Consider the following 18,237-nt stretch of genomic DNA (forward strand, 5'->3'; position numbering starts at 1 on the left):
GAGCTGATGTGGAGATCAGAGATGTAGGCCAGAGCAAGGAGACAGCTGTTAGAACAGAAGACAGTATGAAGAGACATCCTTGCAGCTGGATGCCAGTGGCTCATGCCTATAATCCTAGCTACTCAAGGCTGACACATGAGGATCAAGCAAGATTCAAAGCTAGCCTGGGTGGGCAGACTCTTATCTCCAATGAATCACCAAAAAGCTGGGAAGCAGAGCTACTGTAGTTCAAGTGGTAGAGCATGAGCCTTGTGCAAACAAGCTAAAGGATACCACCTAGGCTGTGAGTACAAGCCATGGTACACACACACAAACACACACACACACACACACATACACACACACACACACACACACACACACACACACACACTAACATCATTAACAGGTGCCAGTGGCTCATACCAGCAATCCTAGCTACTCAAGAGGCTGAGCTATTAAGATGGCAGCTTGAAGCCAGCTCAGGCAGGAAAGTTCGTGAGACTTTTATCTCCATGAAACTACTAAAAAAGATGAAAGGTGAGCTGTGGTTCAAGTGGTAGAGTGTTAGATTTGAGCAAAGGAAGCTCGGTGCCTAGGGCCTGAGTTCCAGCTCTAAGAGTTGTTTTTAAAGAGACCTTTTGCCCTCCCATCCCTCCTCACGCCATAAATCCAGATGTTGATGATCCTAGATCTCACTTCCACTCCTGCCACTTCCACAGCACCACCACAAGTGGCCTGTTTCTGGCCAGCTCTGGGTTAAGACGTGAACGTACACAAGGGGAGCATACCCAGGTCAAGGCTAATGCCCCAGAACATTGAAGTATTGGCCATACCAGTCTCTCCTCCCCCAATTCCCTGGCTCTGGAATCTAAAGTCTGTGCCTCTGTATTCTGGGCATCTAGAATTCTCTAGAAGGATTTTAGAGGGCCAGCTGGGGCTGGAAAATAGACTTGCCTGAGATAAACTATGTTGACATTTCCTAGACACCAACAGACACTTCCAAGCCACCTTGGCGTCACCTCCAAAGTAGCCCGGAATCCTCCTTGCTTGGGCGGCCTTCAGTCCATTATCAAGCTGGAGTTGGTGAGAGTCATCGGCAACCTCCTTCCCCCACTCACTGCCAGCCTTCTGAGAGGGACATGCAGCCAGAGGTCTAGCTGAGGAAACGGGAAGGACATCCCATGTCTGAGTTCCCCACCCAGAGACAGGCAAGACTTTATTGCAGCTGCCCCGGCTGACCCAGAATCCCCTGCAGGCGGCCAAAGATTTGGACAGCTGGACTTGGGCCCCGCCCCAAAGAAAAGCTTGAACTCAGGGCTCTGGTAATTTAGGACTCATTGTAGACCCTGATAGGAGGCTAAAGGCAAGGTCGGTGTGGAGGAGGGGCACCATCTGAGGTCAGAAAGAGGCAGACAGGCACCCAGGAAGGGGACAGAGAGATGAGGAAAACACACACACACAAATATGGCACTGGTGTCTCACACCTGTCATCCTAGCTACTCAGGAGGCTGAGGTCAAAGCCAGCCAGCACAGAAATGTCTGTGAGGCTCTTATCTCCAATGAACCACCAAATAGCTAGTAATGGAGCTGCAGCTCAAGTGTTAGAGCTCTAGCTTTGAGCACAGAAGCATAGGAACTTCACCTAGGCCCTGAGTTCAAGGCCCGGGTCTTCTACATCCAAACACAGAGACACAGATACACACAGACAAAAGATACACAAACAAACAGACATATACAGTGGTAGCCCAAAGCCTCAGCAGTCCCTGAGAACCCTGAATATTCCACTCCAGATATGATGGCACTACCATCATCAGAGCCAATGTAGACAAAACTCAGAGCCTCTCACATGTCTGCAATGGTTCACAACACATCATGGCATTTCTACTGTACACACTGTTATGCAGAAAATTCAGCTATCTTTTGTTTGGTTGTAGGTTATGGGGTTTGAACTTTGGGTCAGCAAGCAGACCCTCAGCTCTTCAGATGAAAGTGTGCACACTACTACTGGAGCCACAGCACCACATCCAATTTTCTGGTGGTTCATTGGAGATAAAGTCTCACAGACTTTCCTGCCCAACCTGGCTTTGAACGGTGATCCTCAGATCTCAGACTCCTGAGTAGCTAGGATGACAGTTATGAACCACTGGCAGCGCCCGGATACACCCGTCTTTTTTTTTTCTTCAGCTCTTTTCTTTCTTTCTTTTTTTATTGTGAAAATACTGTACTGAAGGGTTACACTTACATGGGCAAGATAAGGAGTACATTTCTTATCAAGCATTGTCGCCTCCTCTGCAGCCACCTTCTTTTTTTTTTTTTTTAATTGTATTTTATTTTATTTGAGAACATACTGTACAGGGGGGCTACAATTACATGGGCAGGATAATGCATACATTTCTTACCAAGCATTGCAGCCTCCTTGCAGCCACCTTCTTATACCAAGGGAAAACCCAACTCATCAAAACAGAAAACACATTTAACCCTGCAGTTCAGACTTGGTCACCAGCATCCAAAACCATTCTTCCACAGATTGAGAGCATATAATTGACACTACCATTCCACCCCTGCTCCCATTCACCCACTCCCTGCCTACCACAGGCCATGACCTCTGGAGTTCTTGGTAAGGCACCACCCACCCTATGGCTTCACACTGGGGTAAATCTGGGGACTTATTAGAAATGTCTGTACTGTGAGGTCAGCATCTGGTCTCACAACCACAGCAACCCTACTACTTCACCATCTCTTGCAAGCAAGGAAGGAGTGTGTTTCTTTCTTGTTAGGTTTTTTTGTTTTTGTTTTGGTTTTGGTTTTTTGGTTGAGGGGCTTGAATGCAGGGCTTGGGTACTGTCCCTGATGTCTAATTTTCCTCAAGGCCAGTGCTCTACCACTTGAGCCACAGTGCCACTTCCGCTTGGAGATTGGACATGAGGCTCTGGAAGAAATTTCCTGCCTAGGCTGGAAATGAGATCCTGTGGATCTCAACCTCCCGAGTGGCCAGGATGACAGGTGTGGTATGACAAGTGTGAGCCACTGGCTCATGGCTTAAGGTATTTAGTCCTGCAGAATTTCCACCTAGTCCTTCTCTAGACACTACCACCTAGACACGCCTCTACCTCCCTCAGGGACAGAAAAGGGATGCTAGAATCTGGGTGGAGCCATGGGGATTAAAGGGCCCCCTCCACATCACTAACCCCCTCTATGCTCCCATCTGCCTCCTCCAGATTTGCTGGTCTTCCTGGGCAGATCGGACCCACAAGGAGTTCTGGGGCATGCCCTATGTCTCCGTGCCCCACCCAACCGATACCTGAGGACTTCTGGGGCCAGCTGCTTCATGTCCTGGTGGAAGACATTGGGAGGGTTGCTGACAAGCGGGCCCAGGGGTGCCCAGGTAAGAAGGACTGTGCAGCTTCCCTCTGTCAGAGGAGACACAAAGCATGGGTGGATCTACTAAGAGCTTCACGGCATAGCCATCCACCTGCCACAAAGGTCACTGTGAGCACTGGGAGAACTGTTTTATGGTGACAGCCCTGGGGCCTGACCTCATGGCCCGGCTCTGTCCCTGACTTGTTTTGTCTCCAGCGGAGTGCTCTTTCACCTGAGCCACCGTGCCACTTCCAGATTTTTCTGTGTATGCAGGACCTAGGAATCGAACCCATGCTTTCCTATGTGCTAGGTGATCCCTCCACCTCTAAGACAAAATCCCAGCCCTAGAGAGCTGTTCTTCTGTGACCCTTCAGGCCTGTTTGGGACAGTCTCGCGCATCTATACCAAGTCTCTCACCAGCAGCCCTGGCTGGAAATGAACATGCTCTGCTATGTTGCCCATCATCTGTAGCACCTTTGCTCTCTGCGCTTCTTTCAGATCCTCCTTGTTAAGCAAGACCCCCTTTTCAAGTGCTGTCTCCAAGAAGCCCTTTCTGATCACCTTGGAAAAGCTGGAGCCTCTCCGCTGTGCAGGCTGCCTGCCAGTCTTATCAGGCTCTGACTTCCAGCCAGTGTGGGTTGAGAATGCACGAAGGGGAAGGCATGGATTCCACCACCGGATTTGTGAAGGTCCTGATACACCACCCAGGGGCAGGTGTTGTATCACACTCCGTGAGATGGGGCTCAAGGCCTATGCAATCTGTGGGCAACATGACAGGGCCATTTCTTTGTGTGGGCTTGAACTGAGGATCTGGGAGCCGTCTTTCTGAGTTTTATTGCTCAGGGCTGGTGCTCTACCACTTGAGCCACAGCTCCACTTCTGGCATTTTGGTTGTTCTATGGAGAGTAGAGTTTCATGGGCTTTCCAGCTTATGGCTGGCTTCAAACTATGATCCTCAGATCTCAGCCTCTTGAGTAGCCAGGATGACAGGCATGAGCCCCAGGTGATGGGCACCAAAGGCTTTTTGGATTTTTTTGCTTCTGTTTATCTCCTGTCAACTAGCAAGCCCAAGTTAAAATAATCATTACAGGGGATCAAATTCCTCTCCTAGGTCAGTTAATCCAAGGAGATAAAGTGTCTTTGGAAAAGGCTAGTCTGATTTGGATTAGGGGTGTTTGTGTGTGTGTATGTGGGTGAGTGTTGAGGATACCTACCCTCATCTCTGTGGTGCCTCATCCTCCCAGCAGGGAATGCATCCAGGATCCTGACCCCAAGGGAGGTGGATGGGGGAGGGTACCTAAGGTCACATCCAGGGGGATGATCTGAATTCTGTCCTGCAATAGATAAAGCCTGGACAGATAAAGGAGAGAAGGAGACGGTTAGGGGAACATCAAAGGGAGCCCCTTAACTTTGGCTACATGTACCAGCGAGAAAACTGAATACATCTTTCTTGGAAGTCAGATAAAAGGTGGACACTGTTCATTTATTTCATTGTTGTGTTAGTCCTAGGGCTGGGATTCAGGGCCTGGGTGTTATCCCTTAGCTTCTTTTGTTCAAGGCTGAGGCTCTACCACTTGAGTCTCAGCACTACATCTGGCTTTTTTGTGTGTGGTTTTGGGGAGCTAGGTGGTTTATGGGAGATAAGATTCTCACGCACTTTCCTGCCCGGGTTACTCTGAGCCACAACCATCAGACCTCAGCCTCCCAAAGAGCCAGGATGATGGGTGGGAGCCATGAGCTCCTGACTGCCACCATCCAATTATAATCCCTTAGGCCCAGGGGCAGGCCACCCACACTATACCTCCTTGCTGGGATTAGGAAGCAGATATGAGTGGGTTTGATACTTCAATAGCCTACCTATCTTTGGGCATTGTTCTGGGTCAGTCTGATGGAGGCTTCGTCCTTATCAACAGCAATGACTTGGCTCTGTCACGAGAACAAATGTCCCCCCGGGAGGAATCAGGTCTGGGGTCTTTCCTCTGTACTCCGCCCGCTAACCGAAACAACACTCCCGAGCAAAGGGTAGTACACTTGGAGTGTTTTTATTGTCTTATAGCCAGGGTCTTGTCAGATAGGTGGGGGTATAGGTCAGAGGCCCTGGATTGTGCTGGGCAGGGGGACAAGGTGACACCTTTTCATCCACTTTCCTTCAACGGTGTAGCTGAGGGATGTGGGGAAGGACTCATGAGATGGACAATGAATAACCGTCATGGTCTAGCCAGGGTACAGAGGGGCTTACCTCATGAAGCTGCTTCAACAGGCTGAGCAAAACAGCTCCTGACCCACAGCCAACCTCCAGAATGAGAGGGCCACCTTGGGTTCCAGCCACATGGGGATGCTGGGCCACCTCCTCCAGCACTCATTCTACAATTCCTGAGAGACAGAGACAGAGAGAGAGAGAGAGAGAGAGAGAGAGAGAGAGAGAGAGAGAGAGAGAGAGAGAGAGAGAGAGAGAGACAGAGACAGAGACAGAGACAGAGACAGAGACAGAGACAGAGACAGAGACAGAGAGACAGAGACAGAGACAGAGACAGAGACAGAGACACAGAGAGACAGAGAGACAGAGAAAGAGAGAGAGAGAGACAGAGACAGAGACAGAGACAGAGACAGAGACAGAGGGCCAGAATTACACTTAAGGCAGATGCTGATGGCTCATACCTATAATCCTACCTACACAGGAGGCTGAGATGTGAAGATCTTGGTTCATCGCTGGCTCAGGAGGAATATCTGTGAGACTCTTATCCTCAAAGAACTAACAGAAAATGGTAAGTGATTCTGTGGCTCATGTGGTAGAGTGCTAGCCCTGATCTGATGAGCTCAGGGACAGCATCCAGATCCAGAATTCAAGCCCCACAAAAGACAAGAAGTGGACTTCCCACCACAAGAAGTGGACTGAATAACAACCACTGTCATAGGAAGCATGGCAGAGAAATCAGGCCAAGATTCCTGTCAGCTGGCGATCATGAATAGGTTACCTGGCTGGAAAAATGAATAGAGTGAAGGATCCCTTCTTCATGGTGATAGGGTAATGATGAAAGACAGCAACATTTTGTTTCATGATCCCATACCTGTTGCAGGATTTATAACAGACCCCATCTGAGCCCTTTCCCGGCAACTTCCTGTCATATGCTCACAGAATTGTTGAGAACTGTATCTGACACCTGCTCCCTCTGTTCCTGGCCCTGCTCCAGAGATCCCTCTGTATTAGTCCCTTATTTACTCACAACTGTCCTATGAGGAGACTGAGGTCCGATGGTTGACATCCAACCCAGAGCTCCACCTGTGGTCAAGAATTGGCTGCCATGAACTAAGAGTTTGGGACAATCCATCTAATATGATGACTGAGCTGCGCGATAAATGTCTACCCACCCCCACACCTCCCACACACATACACACAAACACATCTCCACCGTCCTTCGCAGACAAAGATGTTTTAGTTTCTTTTTTTTGTTGTTTGTGGGGCTTGAACTCTGGGCCTGGGTTCTATCCCTGAGCTCTTCAGCTCAAGTCCAGTGCTCTACTACTTGAGCCACAGCACCACTTCTGCTTTTCTGGTGCTTTATTGGAGAGAAGAGTCTGAGGGTCTTTCCTGCCCAAGCTGGATTTCACCAGTGATCCTAAGATTCAGCTCCTGAGTACTTAGGATGACAGCCATGAGCTACTGGCACCCAGCCAAAGATGCTTTTCTATGCCTGTCATCCTATCCCTTCAGGAGACTGAGATCTGAGGACTGCAGTTGAATGCCACCCTCTTATCTCCAATTAAACACCCAAAAACGTTGCAAGTGGAGCTGTGGCTCAAATGGTAGAGTGCTAGCTTTGAGCATAAAACAAGGAATGGGACCCAGGCCCTAGTTTTAAACTTTTTCTAGCATAAATCCACCCAAGAAAGGGAAGCAGGTGAGCACATCCGAGCTCAAAGCTCACACATAATACTCAAGACTCACAGAATAGACCCCATTGTGCTCTGAGTCTCTAAATTCTATGTCCTAGGTCATGGCAGTCTTAGATGGGACTGACCATGCACCAAGTCAGGACATTCAAGTACAATCTAATACTGAGAAACCCGTGACCTCATCAAGGACTCAAGATCTCTCACTGTCCTGCCTTGACACTGGGCAGTCAGGTGAGATCTAGTTATCAAACCAAAGGATATTGGAATGAATGAATTCTCAGCCAAGGGATGCAGACTGGCGGGCTCTAGGTGCCTCTATCTCAGGAGGAGAAAAGGGCTGATCCACCTCAGGAATGATCCTGGGTTGTGAGTATCCTCAAAGAAACAATGCAGCTCAGAGCCCAGTGCCTCTGGTGTTTTCACCAGCCTCGACCTTCAGTCCGCCCTCTCTAAATCCCACATCTTCCATCTAGACTAAAGGCTGAGCCAGCAAGGAGACCCAACTCTAACTCTGAGAATGGCATTCACGGGGCCCTAGAGTCCACTAGAGGAAGTCTTAGAGCAACATGTGTCTGATTCTTTCCCTCATTCCCTGGCTGTCCTGTGCCAGTGGCCTGGTTTCCTCTGTCTGTGGTTGAGGAATGAACACTGGGGGTGTCATCTTCAGATTGAGCCAGCAAAAGTCCCAGTCCCCAAGGATGTACTGCACAGGCATCCTGCAGTGGGCGACAGCGAGGTCGTCAAGGGTGAACCCAGAGTGCTAGGACTTTTAATAGGGATGTGGCTGGGTTGAAGGCTCTATCACTGATGGTCTAGGTTGTCAGGTGAGGTCATGGCTTCAATGGCCTGGCACACCTGATCTGGGATCATCCTCCCTCTTCATCTTCCTGGTTATCTCTTGCCACCCCCCTCTGGACACTCCCTCTCCCTATCCTCCCTAGCTTTTAGACACTTTCTTCTTATCTGACCAAAAAAAAACTCAGTGAGCTAGGGGAGATTGTAACTGGGTGACACACCCTGAGCCCTAGGGTCTACACCAGGCTGTTTCCCTCTGCAGTAAGCAAACAACTCAGATCTTGGATGTCGTGAAGTTGCCAAGGGGACTGTGGCTTGCTCCTACATACTGGCTTCAGGCTCTGAAACTGTCCCCGCAGAGATTGTGAATGGTTGGCTCCCTTGATCCCGGAACTCCAAACCAAGGCCTGCATGATTCCTTCTTCCTTCCTTTCCTTCTTTTCACCCTCCATCCTTCCCTCCTGTCTTTCTCTGTCCTCTCTTTGTGTCACTCCTGGGCCTTAAAATCAGAGACTGGGTGCTGTCCCTGAGCCTTTTTACTCAAGGCCAACAGTCTATGGCTTGAGCCACTCATCCACTTCTGGCATTTTCTTTTTGGTAGTTAGTTGGAGATAAGAGTGTTATACGCTTTCTTTAGCTAGGATGACAGGTATGAAGCAATGGTATCCAACTCAAACCAAGATTTCTTCATGTGCTGTGGAACCAGCACTGGAACCTTTCATCGTGTATGACCCGCCCCAGTCCCCCTGGGCTTGACACACACTGTAATGGTTTGTTGGATAAATAAATGAGCATCTGTCTATGACAATACTACAGAAAAGTCCCATCTAATTCAGGTAAGCATCCTGGGTGGGGGCAAAGCCTGATGTACCTCTCCAACAGTTCTCCCTCCTCCTCTTCCCACCCTCCTGGTGCCACTGGACTTAACTGTTTTGGTTTCAAGGATGAGAGCCATGAGGTCTTCACTGGACTCCAGGGCCTCTGGGATGTCTATCTTCTCAAAGATCTCTGTCCAGCCACTTACCAGTTCTGTGGCACTCCATTCCCCACTCAGGTGTGAACATAGTTGCTGTGAGGTGAATGCCAGGCTCAAGGGGCCTCCTCTCCACTCCCTGGGGCAGACAGGATGGTCCACTATATCTGGCCCCCAAGTTTCATGTTGCAGAGACAGGATCCTTGAGGCATCCCAGGTCTCTGAATCTCCCAGATTCCAGTGCAAGTGCTGGGAATTGTCTCTGCTCACAGCTGACAGGTTGCAGATGGCGCACAATCTCTGCTCCCCAAGACATCCTCAACTGTGGTGGTCAGCCTAGAGAGAGCCGGTGGAGAATCAGCAGCTGCTGGAGAAAGGCAGTCAAGGCACGACATTCGTAGCAGGAAACCTTCTGGTTTGGGAACTCTGCCTGTGCCGGTTTGAAAGTCATTATTTTCGCCAGGCAATGGTGGCTCACGCCTGTAATCCTAGCTACTCAGAAGGCTGAGATCTGAGGATCGCGGTTCAAAGCCAGCCCGGGCAGGAGAGACTGTGAGACTCCTATCTCCAATAAACCACCAGAAAAGCAGAAGTGGCGCTGTAGCTCAAGTGGTAGAGAGCTCGCCTTGAGCTGAAGAGCTAAGGGACAGCGTCCAGGCCCAGAGTTCAAGCCCCATGACCGACAAAAAAAAAAAAAACTCATCTTTTGGTGGCTGAAATGGTCCACTAATTTGACCCAGAATCCCAGGCGTTAGTAGAAATGCCACCTTCAAAAAAATAACCCTGGAAAAGCTGGCATTTCACTTTTCCCTATTAAACTTAATGGGTTCCAAAATCAGTAGTCCCCTTTTCCTTCCAGACAGCCTTCAGCAGGTTACAGAAATGGCATTCAGAGAGCCTTAGCTAACTGCCATGTCCTGATCCCAAGCAGGCTCCAGCAGGGGGAACACACTTGCCTACCATTGCCTAGCTGGAAACAGCCCAGGAGGGACACAGATTGGAGTCTGCAGGACTCCAGGGAGGACTGCCCACCAGTGCACTGCCCTGGGAGGAAATCCATGGCAACATTGGGGACCTGGAGCCCTCTGCTAAGATGCCCTTGGACACCATCAATGCCCTGGGTAAGATTCCCCTCTCATCCTCTGTCGTGGTGAACCATCTGCCATTTCACACCATTCATCACTTCCCAGACCCTCCTAGATTCACAGCCCCTGCCCTACACCCCCTATCTCGTTCCCTAATTATGTTTAGCAGACATATTCCCAACTTTGAATTAGCTCCAACTATACACGTGAGAGCAGACTGTCTGGCTGGAAGAATGCAGCTGTGGTCACAGTAGCCTCATGAGCCTTCTGGCTAAAGACAGAAGGGCAGGTGTCCACTCTGGTCTGTGTTTCACACAGGCCTCCTAGGATAGACCCACGCAGGCCCAGCAGTTACTGTGGGCTGCAGGAAAGGGGACGAATGTGGTGGGAAGGAACATCTAATGAAACCTTCTCTAAAGAAGACATGAAATGGTGAAAGAGAAAACAAAAATTGTGGCTGTGCTCATACTGGGCATTAATGAAAAAAGAACAACAAATACACACATGCACAAAAATAAAATGCTTTTGCTCAGGCTAGGAAGGTGGCTCAGTGTTAGAGCGCATTCCTTTCATGCACAAGGCCCTGGGTTCCATTCCTCAGCACCACATAAGATAAAAGATAAAAGCCGGAAGTGGCGCTGTGGCTCAAGTGGTAGAGTGCTAGCCTTAAGCTGAAGAGCTGAGGGACAGCACACAGGCCCAGAGTTCAAACCCCACAACTGGACCCCCCCAAAAAAAATGCTTGTGCTCTTTTTAGAAATGCTGACTGTACAATGAGAAAGATGGTCTCTCTCTCTCTCTCTCTCTCTCTCTCTCTCTCTCTCTCTCTCTCTCTCTCTCTCTCTCTCTCTCTCTCTCTCTCTCTCTCACTCTCATACACACCTAAACACACAGACTCAGTGCAGTGCCTCTCCTGAATTTGTTGGTTTCTCATCTAGGCAATGTACCAGCTCAAGCACGGGGGTTCCCTTGTCAGAACCAGGGGCAACCACCCAAGGGGAACAATGCTCTAATAATGTAGAACTACCCTGCCTCCCCCTTTCTCCAGGGCCAGACCCTTGGGAACAACCAGCCTTGACTCCCCATTCACCAAAACCTAGCCTAGGACTCTGGGTGAACGAGTCCCAAGACATGTGGCTCCTCAGAGCCTGGACAGAAAACAAAGCACGGGGTCATGATGCCTCCAGAGAGGTGTCTGACCTGGGGTGGGGGCGTTGTTGGGGACTTTGATGAGGTCCTAAAGGCTATATACATGGATGGACTCCCTACTTCCAGCCTACGTACTTCTGGGCGACTTGGCAGATTCTTGGGGAGGACAAGGAGACCAGATGGACTGGGAGCACTAGTAGAAGCTGGCAGAACTAGGAAATGTGATCACCCAGTCAGAACTGTTGACAGCTGGAGTTGGGGGTACAGGCTGGTTGTATATGTGTCAGAGGGGGTGTATTTTTCTTCCAAATACCCACCTTCTATCTGACCCCAATTCCCTCACCTCTCTAGTGGGCTCTTCTGGGAATGTCCTCAGGTGAAAGGGTGACTGAGCACAGAAGAAAAGAGCTCACACAGCAAGGGGGGGGCTATCTTCTTTATCCAACACCTCCCTCCCCAGCAAAAAGGAAAAGACCTAAGAAGGCAGGTGGTGGGTGCTGCTCGCCACCTCTGACTAAAGCCACCAGGTTCCCACCAGGGAGAGAAAGGATGCAGATGCAAGGCTGTATGGCTCCCACTGCTCCAGGCTAGGGGCTATGTGGTGCCCCCTCCTCACCTAACTCTGAAGCTCCCTTTTCCTGGAACACTGGCCACTAGCGATGAGGATGGGATCCCCGGGTGGACACCCACCTCCACCTCCCACCCCTGGGGTGCATTTGTGGCAGAGCCAGGGCAGACTGTGGCGCATGGGGGAGGTGTATGCATGATGGGTAAGGGGAAGCAAGAGGTGGTGTTCTGGTTCGGCTGGGATGGGGGGAGGGTAGAGTGGGGAGTTGGTAGGGGGTGGGGTCATGGGCTGCTAGCCCGCAGGGCAGCCACTCACGTGTGCTGCTGGAAGAAGCTGTAGGCTGTGATCAGTTGCGCAACCGGCATCTGAGGACCCGGGGCTGGGACCAAGTCAAGGCCACAAGCATGCCAGGGGCGCGCCATCTCCGCCAGGTGACTGCAAGAGGCTCTGTGGTTCAGAGACGGCAGCACCATATTTGAAAAGCAGTGCTGCTGAGAGGGGGCAGGGGCGTCTGCGGGTGCATTTCGGGGCTGTGCGCAGCCTCTGCTCCTTCTCAGCTCCTCCTCCCCTGTGTAGGCAGCTGCTGCTGCCTCCACCTCAGTAGCAATAGCTGCCTCATCGCCACATGCTCTGCACTTCTGGCCAGGACTCACACTATGGACAGAGCAGCCGACAGCCACTGAAGCCGTTTCCACTGTGTTAGGTTTTTTAAAAAGAGGTAGCCGAGTAAGAACTGCACCACGCATGTGGTATTCAGGATAGGGGTAGGTTTATTCAGTAGACCTGCTGGGACCAGGCAAGGTTGGCACTCCACGCAGCTGGCAAAAGAAAAAGAGGGATGTTTGGCCCCAGATTAGGCCTTATATAGGGTAGGGATACGGGGAAGGGTGTGTCCAGGTAAAGGGAAGTGGGATCAGGTGGGAGAAAGGTGTGGCCACATCAGGTTAAGATGTGACCTCAGCAGATGTGGATGTGACCTCTTCCAGGTGTCCCAGTTGCCTAGATAACGCAGGTACTGTGTGAGGTCTGTTCACAGTCCAGGAATGGACCTTACACACTGGTGCTTGTGTAGTAAGAAGACCCCCTACTCAGGCAGGCAAGCCCAACTAGCCGTCCGGAGTGACAGAGCCCACCGCAACAAAGTTATTATTAAAGAAGCAACTTTATTGAGAAGGTTCCTACACTGACAGGCCAGGGCCGCAGCACAGGCTTGGAGATGATACTGCAACCCCGAGCAGCCCACTTGCTTAGGTTTTTAAACGCAAAAATCACAAGGTGAAGCCTGGTCAAGTAGGCAACCAATGAGATTTTCACACACCCAAAAGATTGCACAGTCATACCAGACCACATGCAGGTGGCCAGTGAGGTTACACTTTGTCACATAATGGCTGTTTAAACCAGCCTGTCACTTTTGGTTTAAATGACTCATGAATTCAAGGTAAAGCAGAGCTTAAGGTAAACATACACAAAGGAGTTTAGTGGAGTTTAACATAAACATGTGAAAAAGGTGGAGTTTATAGTAAACTTGGGATGTCCCCAGCATGCCAGCATGAGCCTGATTTCTGGCTACCTGTTTAGTCCCTGAGTCTTTAACAGAACAATGGAGGTGGGTTAAGTTGTTATGGGGAGGGGGACCTAGAGGCATTTTCATTCCAAGAACTGGGCTGGTTGGAGCCAAGGTTTTTTTTTTTTTTTTTCTAAAATCCCTAAAACAAAAACAAAACCTGTAAAGAAGCTGTCCCAGCTCGAGTCTCCTCTCAGGGCCTACTTCACTTGTGCTCCTGCTCGCTCTTCTCTCTGCTCTCTCTCAGCCCCTCTCCTGGGCCTTGCCACCCTGATGCACAAGCCCCTGCTTCCTTGGGCCCCTAGTCATTGCTGCCACCAAAGTGTGCCCCTGAGCCCTGCCCCCTCCTCCCCTGGGCCCCGCTCCCCACCGCTGGCCACAATTGCAGCCCTGACTAGATCCTAAGGCCTCCAGACCATGGCAATTGCAGCCTTACCTCAGCTCAGCATTCTCCACCCCCCCCCAGTACCTGCCCAGGGGATTGAATCTCCCCTCAGCCCCACCACTGGAAGAGACTCTCCTCCATTCCCCTTCACTCCACACACCAAGCAGGTGCATGGTGACATGTGTGTATCTGTGTTTGTGTTTGTGTCTGTGTGATTGTTGGGGATAACTACCTCTAAAGGACTCAGAATATAGCACCCTTTGGGATGACTCAGCACACAGTGCACTTCCAAAAACAGCACAAAGCACTCTGTGTAAAGGACTCAGCACACAGCTCCCTTTGAAGGACTCAGCATGTAGTATACTGGGTAGAATACTCTGCACACAGCACCCTTTGAAGGAGGGAATCCATAGCCTGCAGTATAAAGGACTCAGTGCATGGCATGCTTTGAAAAACTCAGCAGATAGCAATTTTTCCTAGGGACTCATTACATAGCACCCTATAAGACTCCAGACAGCACCTTTGAAGGGCTGAGTATGAAGCACCCTGTAAAAAACACCCAGTGCACAACACCTTTTGAAAAACTCAGCACATAGAACAATTTTGAAGGACTCAGCACATACCACACTGTGGAAGCACTCAGCACACAGCACCATTTGAAGGACAGTACAGAGCACCCTGTGTAAAGGACTCAGCACACAGCACTCAAAAAACTCACCTCATACCTCTCTTCGCAAGAGCTCAGCACATAGCAGGACCCATTGGGATGCATTAGATCACCACACCTTTTGAAGGACTCAGAATACAGTACGTTGTGTAATGGACTCAGCACACAGCACCCTTTGAAAAACCCAGGACGGTCTACTTTTCTCAGGGACTCAGCACATAGCATCCTTTGTGATGACTCAGCAAACAACACCTTTTTGAGGACTTAGCACAAAACCCCCATATAGGAAGGACCCAGCAAATAGCTCCCTGTGAAGGACTCAGCACATAGCTGTATGTCACAAGTTCACCTGTCATTAAAATTAAGGTGCTTTCTTCAGTATCACCATTCTTCAGAAACACTTCACAAACCCTACTACTTCACATTTAGAAAACCTGTGTTTTATGGGGGAAGGTGACTGGGGGTCTTGAACTCAAAGCTTGGGGGCCCTGTCCCTGAGCTCTTTGGTTCAATGCTAGAGCTCTAACACTTGGAGGCACAGTTCCAATTTTGTTTTTTTGGGGTTGTTCTTTCACAGGTCTTATGGTGATAAGTAAGGCCAAGTTGGGGTATCTGTGGGCAAAGGCTCTTAGCTCAGCCTGGAGCTGACCACTCTCTTCCTTGTGTCTCTGGAAAGTTGGGTATCCCCTGGAGCTCTCTTGGCCTAGGGTGGAACAGACCTGCTCTGGCATCAGCAATCAGAGTGAGCAAAAGTAATTTTGGCTCTGGTCACTTCCCCAAATTGAACTCTAGAGGATGATGGCACCGGGCCACATGTCCCGCGTGTGGCCACCAGGGGGCAGGAGTGGCCCACCATAGGGATTGTACCTGAGAGTTGTGTTTACTCTTGCTTCCCTAGGGCCCCCATCATGCTTCAAAGCCACACTGGAGAGGAAAGTCCTTGAGACTCTTACCTACAACTAACAATCGAAAAGCAAGTGGGGCTGTGGCTCAAGTGGCACAGCACTAGCCTTGAGCAAGAAAACTCAGGGAAAGAGCCTAGGCCCTGAGTTCACACACACACACACACACACACACACACACACACACACACACACACACACACACACACACACATACACCACATGCATGCAAAATCAAAGATTTCTACACTGCAATCTTTGGGTATTCTCTACTTTCCCCCCACTAAGCCTGGTGGCTGCTGGCCTAGGTTTTTGATGCATACAACATCACATGGCATCTTTGATTTTGGGGGAACAGAATGGCTAGAAGGTCAGCCTTCCCCCATCCCGGCTCCTTGATTGGGTCATGGTCTATCCAGGCCCTTTGGGCTCCTTACAGACTTGCCAAGATGCGTTCAAAAGGCATCACATACTTTGCACTGGTGGCACATGCCTGTCATCCTAGCTACTCAGGAAGCTGAGATCTGGAGGATCATGGTGCCAAGCCAGTCTGGACAGGACAGTGAGACTCTGAGCCTCCATGAAACATCCGAAAAAAAAGTGCCATTGTGGCTCAAGTGGTAGAGTGCCAGCCTTGAGAAAAAGAGCTCAGGGACAGAGCTCATGGCCAACAACAACAAGGGGAGGCATTGCATGTTGTCTTTGGGATTGGCATGGGCCAAATATAATTGGAATTAATTGTAATTGGAATTGATCAAGTGCACCAAGACAAAGCAGTACCTCCTTTAGTCCCGAGCTCCTCCATCTCTTCTCACCCCCTGGCCTTGTCCGTGCTTTGGGTCAGCATGTGTCTGGCTGGATAGGAGGGCTCCAAGGAAGATCCCAGAGCAATCACCCCAACTCCTTCTGCTCTGCTGCTTCTGCTCTTTGCCATAGACCTTCTTCCTGGAATCCATCCATGAGGTCATCACCACCAACATAGTGGTGAGTGGTGGGTCTGGCCTAACTAGGGGCAGTCAGAGGTGGAAGTAGGTCTGGGACTAGGAGCCTCCACCTTGGGTGTGGGCTGAGGACAGAGTTGACCTTTATTTCATCCTGAGTCTTGCAGTGGTGGGGAGAAAGTTAGTCTTCACATTGAGTCAGGTAAGATCAGAATCTGGAGGAAAACTTGTGTGTGGGAGGATGTGGGACTCAGGGGGCCACTGTTGTTGGTACTCTCTTGGGACTCCCCTCTCCCTCTCATCCCTCAATGGTAGAATAGAAACTTCAACTAAGGGTATGGGAAGAAGGGGCGGGGGATTATTTTGGTGTGAACCAGACTTGTGTTTCATATTCATACTAGCCCCTACTTCCTATTTATCTGAGGAATGGTCATATGGGTTTGGGAGGGGGGACAATCATCCTAGCTGAGAATGTGGCTCAGTGATAGAGTGGTCACCTAGAATGCCTGAAGCCCTTGGTTCTATTGCACACAGAAAAAGCTGGAAAGGAGGTGGGGCTCAACTGGTAGAGTGCCAGTCTTGATCAAAAAGAGCTCAGGGACAGTGGCCAGGCCCTGATTTCAAGCCCCCAAGACTGGAAGAAAAAATCTTTGTTGGAGGCTTTTTTTTTGCTTTGAAAACAATTTATTCTTTGTGATAAGCATAACATGTGCCTCTTTCCTGGCCACCAATGGGCCATTATACGCCCCTTGAGTTTGGGACAACTCCCTGAAGCCTTTGTCCTCCCTGACCCTCAGTTTAACTTTCCCATCACCCAGCAGATGGAGGCCTGAGAGAAAGCCACCTGGCCACCTACTTCTGGTGGCTGCCAAGGCTTATGAGAGTCAGTATGTCACATAGAGAGTCATCATCTACATCAGTTTACAGGAGAAAGTGGGCGAGCACTCCTCCCCTGAGCCTGGGAGCTGTGGACGGATCTGAATGTGGGGCATATGGAGCAGGACTTGCTCCTTGGGGGAGTCCTCTATGGGGATGGGAACCCTGACCTCTCCTCTGGCAGTTTCCATGCTCTCTTCAAGTTGCAATTCGTCAAAACCTTTCTGCTCCTCCCTCATTTCACCCACCACAGGCCATGAGGCGTCTGAAGCAGTGCTGGTGGTGGGTGGCATCTGAAGACTGCTGTATGTGCCTTCCCCTGTGAGGAGCAACAGCAGCTCTTGCAGCACTCTCCTCCTTTCCATCTTCTCCTGGGACAGCCAGTGTATGCACTTGGCTTTCTCCCAACACAGCTCATAGGATCTCAGGATAGGCTGTGTTTCCAGCAGCTGCACCCCAGCCTATGGTGATGAAAGCTGAGGCACAGGTGCCATGACCTGAGTTCAAGACCATTCTTGGCAAAAAAAAAAAAACCAAAAAGGAGAAAAAACAATAGCTCCCTTGCTTGCAATTCACGCCGTTTCTCCGACCTTTGAATTTGAACTTAAGGCCATGGTAACTCTGAAGCACTGTAGACGAAGGGGAAGCTCACCATGCTTGAAGACAAGAAAGTAAGGCCTGGTCCCTAGGCCTGAATTCAAGTCCCAGCCTTGGAAACATTCTATTTATATACATTGTAAAGGTAGGATTTGTACTTACGTATAGATGATCAGTCCATATCCTGTTTGTTGTGGTTATTTATTGTATTTCTATTTTTTTCATTTATTTTCTATTTTTTATTGTGAAAATACTGTACAGAGGGGTTACAATCACATGGGCAAGATAATAAGTATATTTCTTATCAAGCATTGTAGCCTCCTCCTTTGTTTCCCCTTCCCATCTCCTCCCAGCCCCCCCATCCTCCCCACTCCTCCCCCCCCATGGACACCCACCCCCCACCCCACCCCCCCCCGGCACCAAAGTTGTAATGTTAGTTTTTGACATAACGACTTGTACATCTCATTGTTGCAATGAGTCCACATGTATCCCTATTAAA

The 18,237-nt window shown here is 49.9% G+C and overlaps 1 pseudogene; it reads right to left on the reverse strand.

The window, feature by feature from the left end:
• The window catches only part of LOC138808831 (MTRF1L release factor glutamine methyltransferase-like), a 60,518-nt pseudogene that overhangs the window by 6,160 nt on the left and 36,121 nt on the right, over positions 1-18,237 (reverse strand).

This window comes from Dipodomys merriami, unplaced genomic scaffold (genome assembly GCF_024711535.1).
Source record: "Dipodomys merriami isolate MVZ:Mamm:240054 unplaced genomic scaffold, mDipMer1.0.p SCAF_478, whole genome shotgun sequence".
Lineage (NCBI taxonomy): Eukaryota > Metazoa > Chordata > Mammalia > Rodentia > Heteromyidae > Dipodomys > Dipodomys merriami.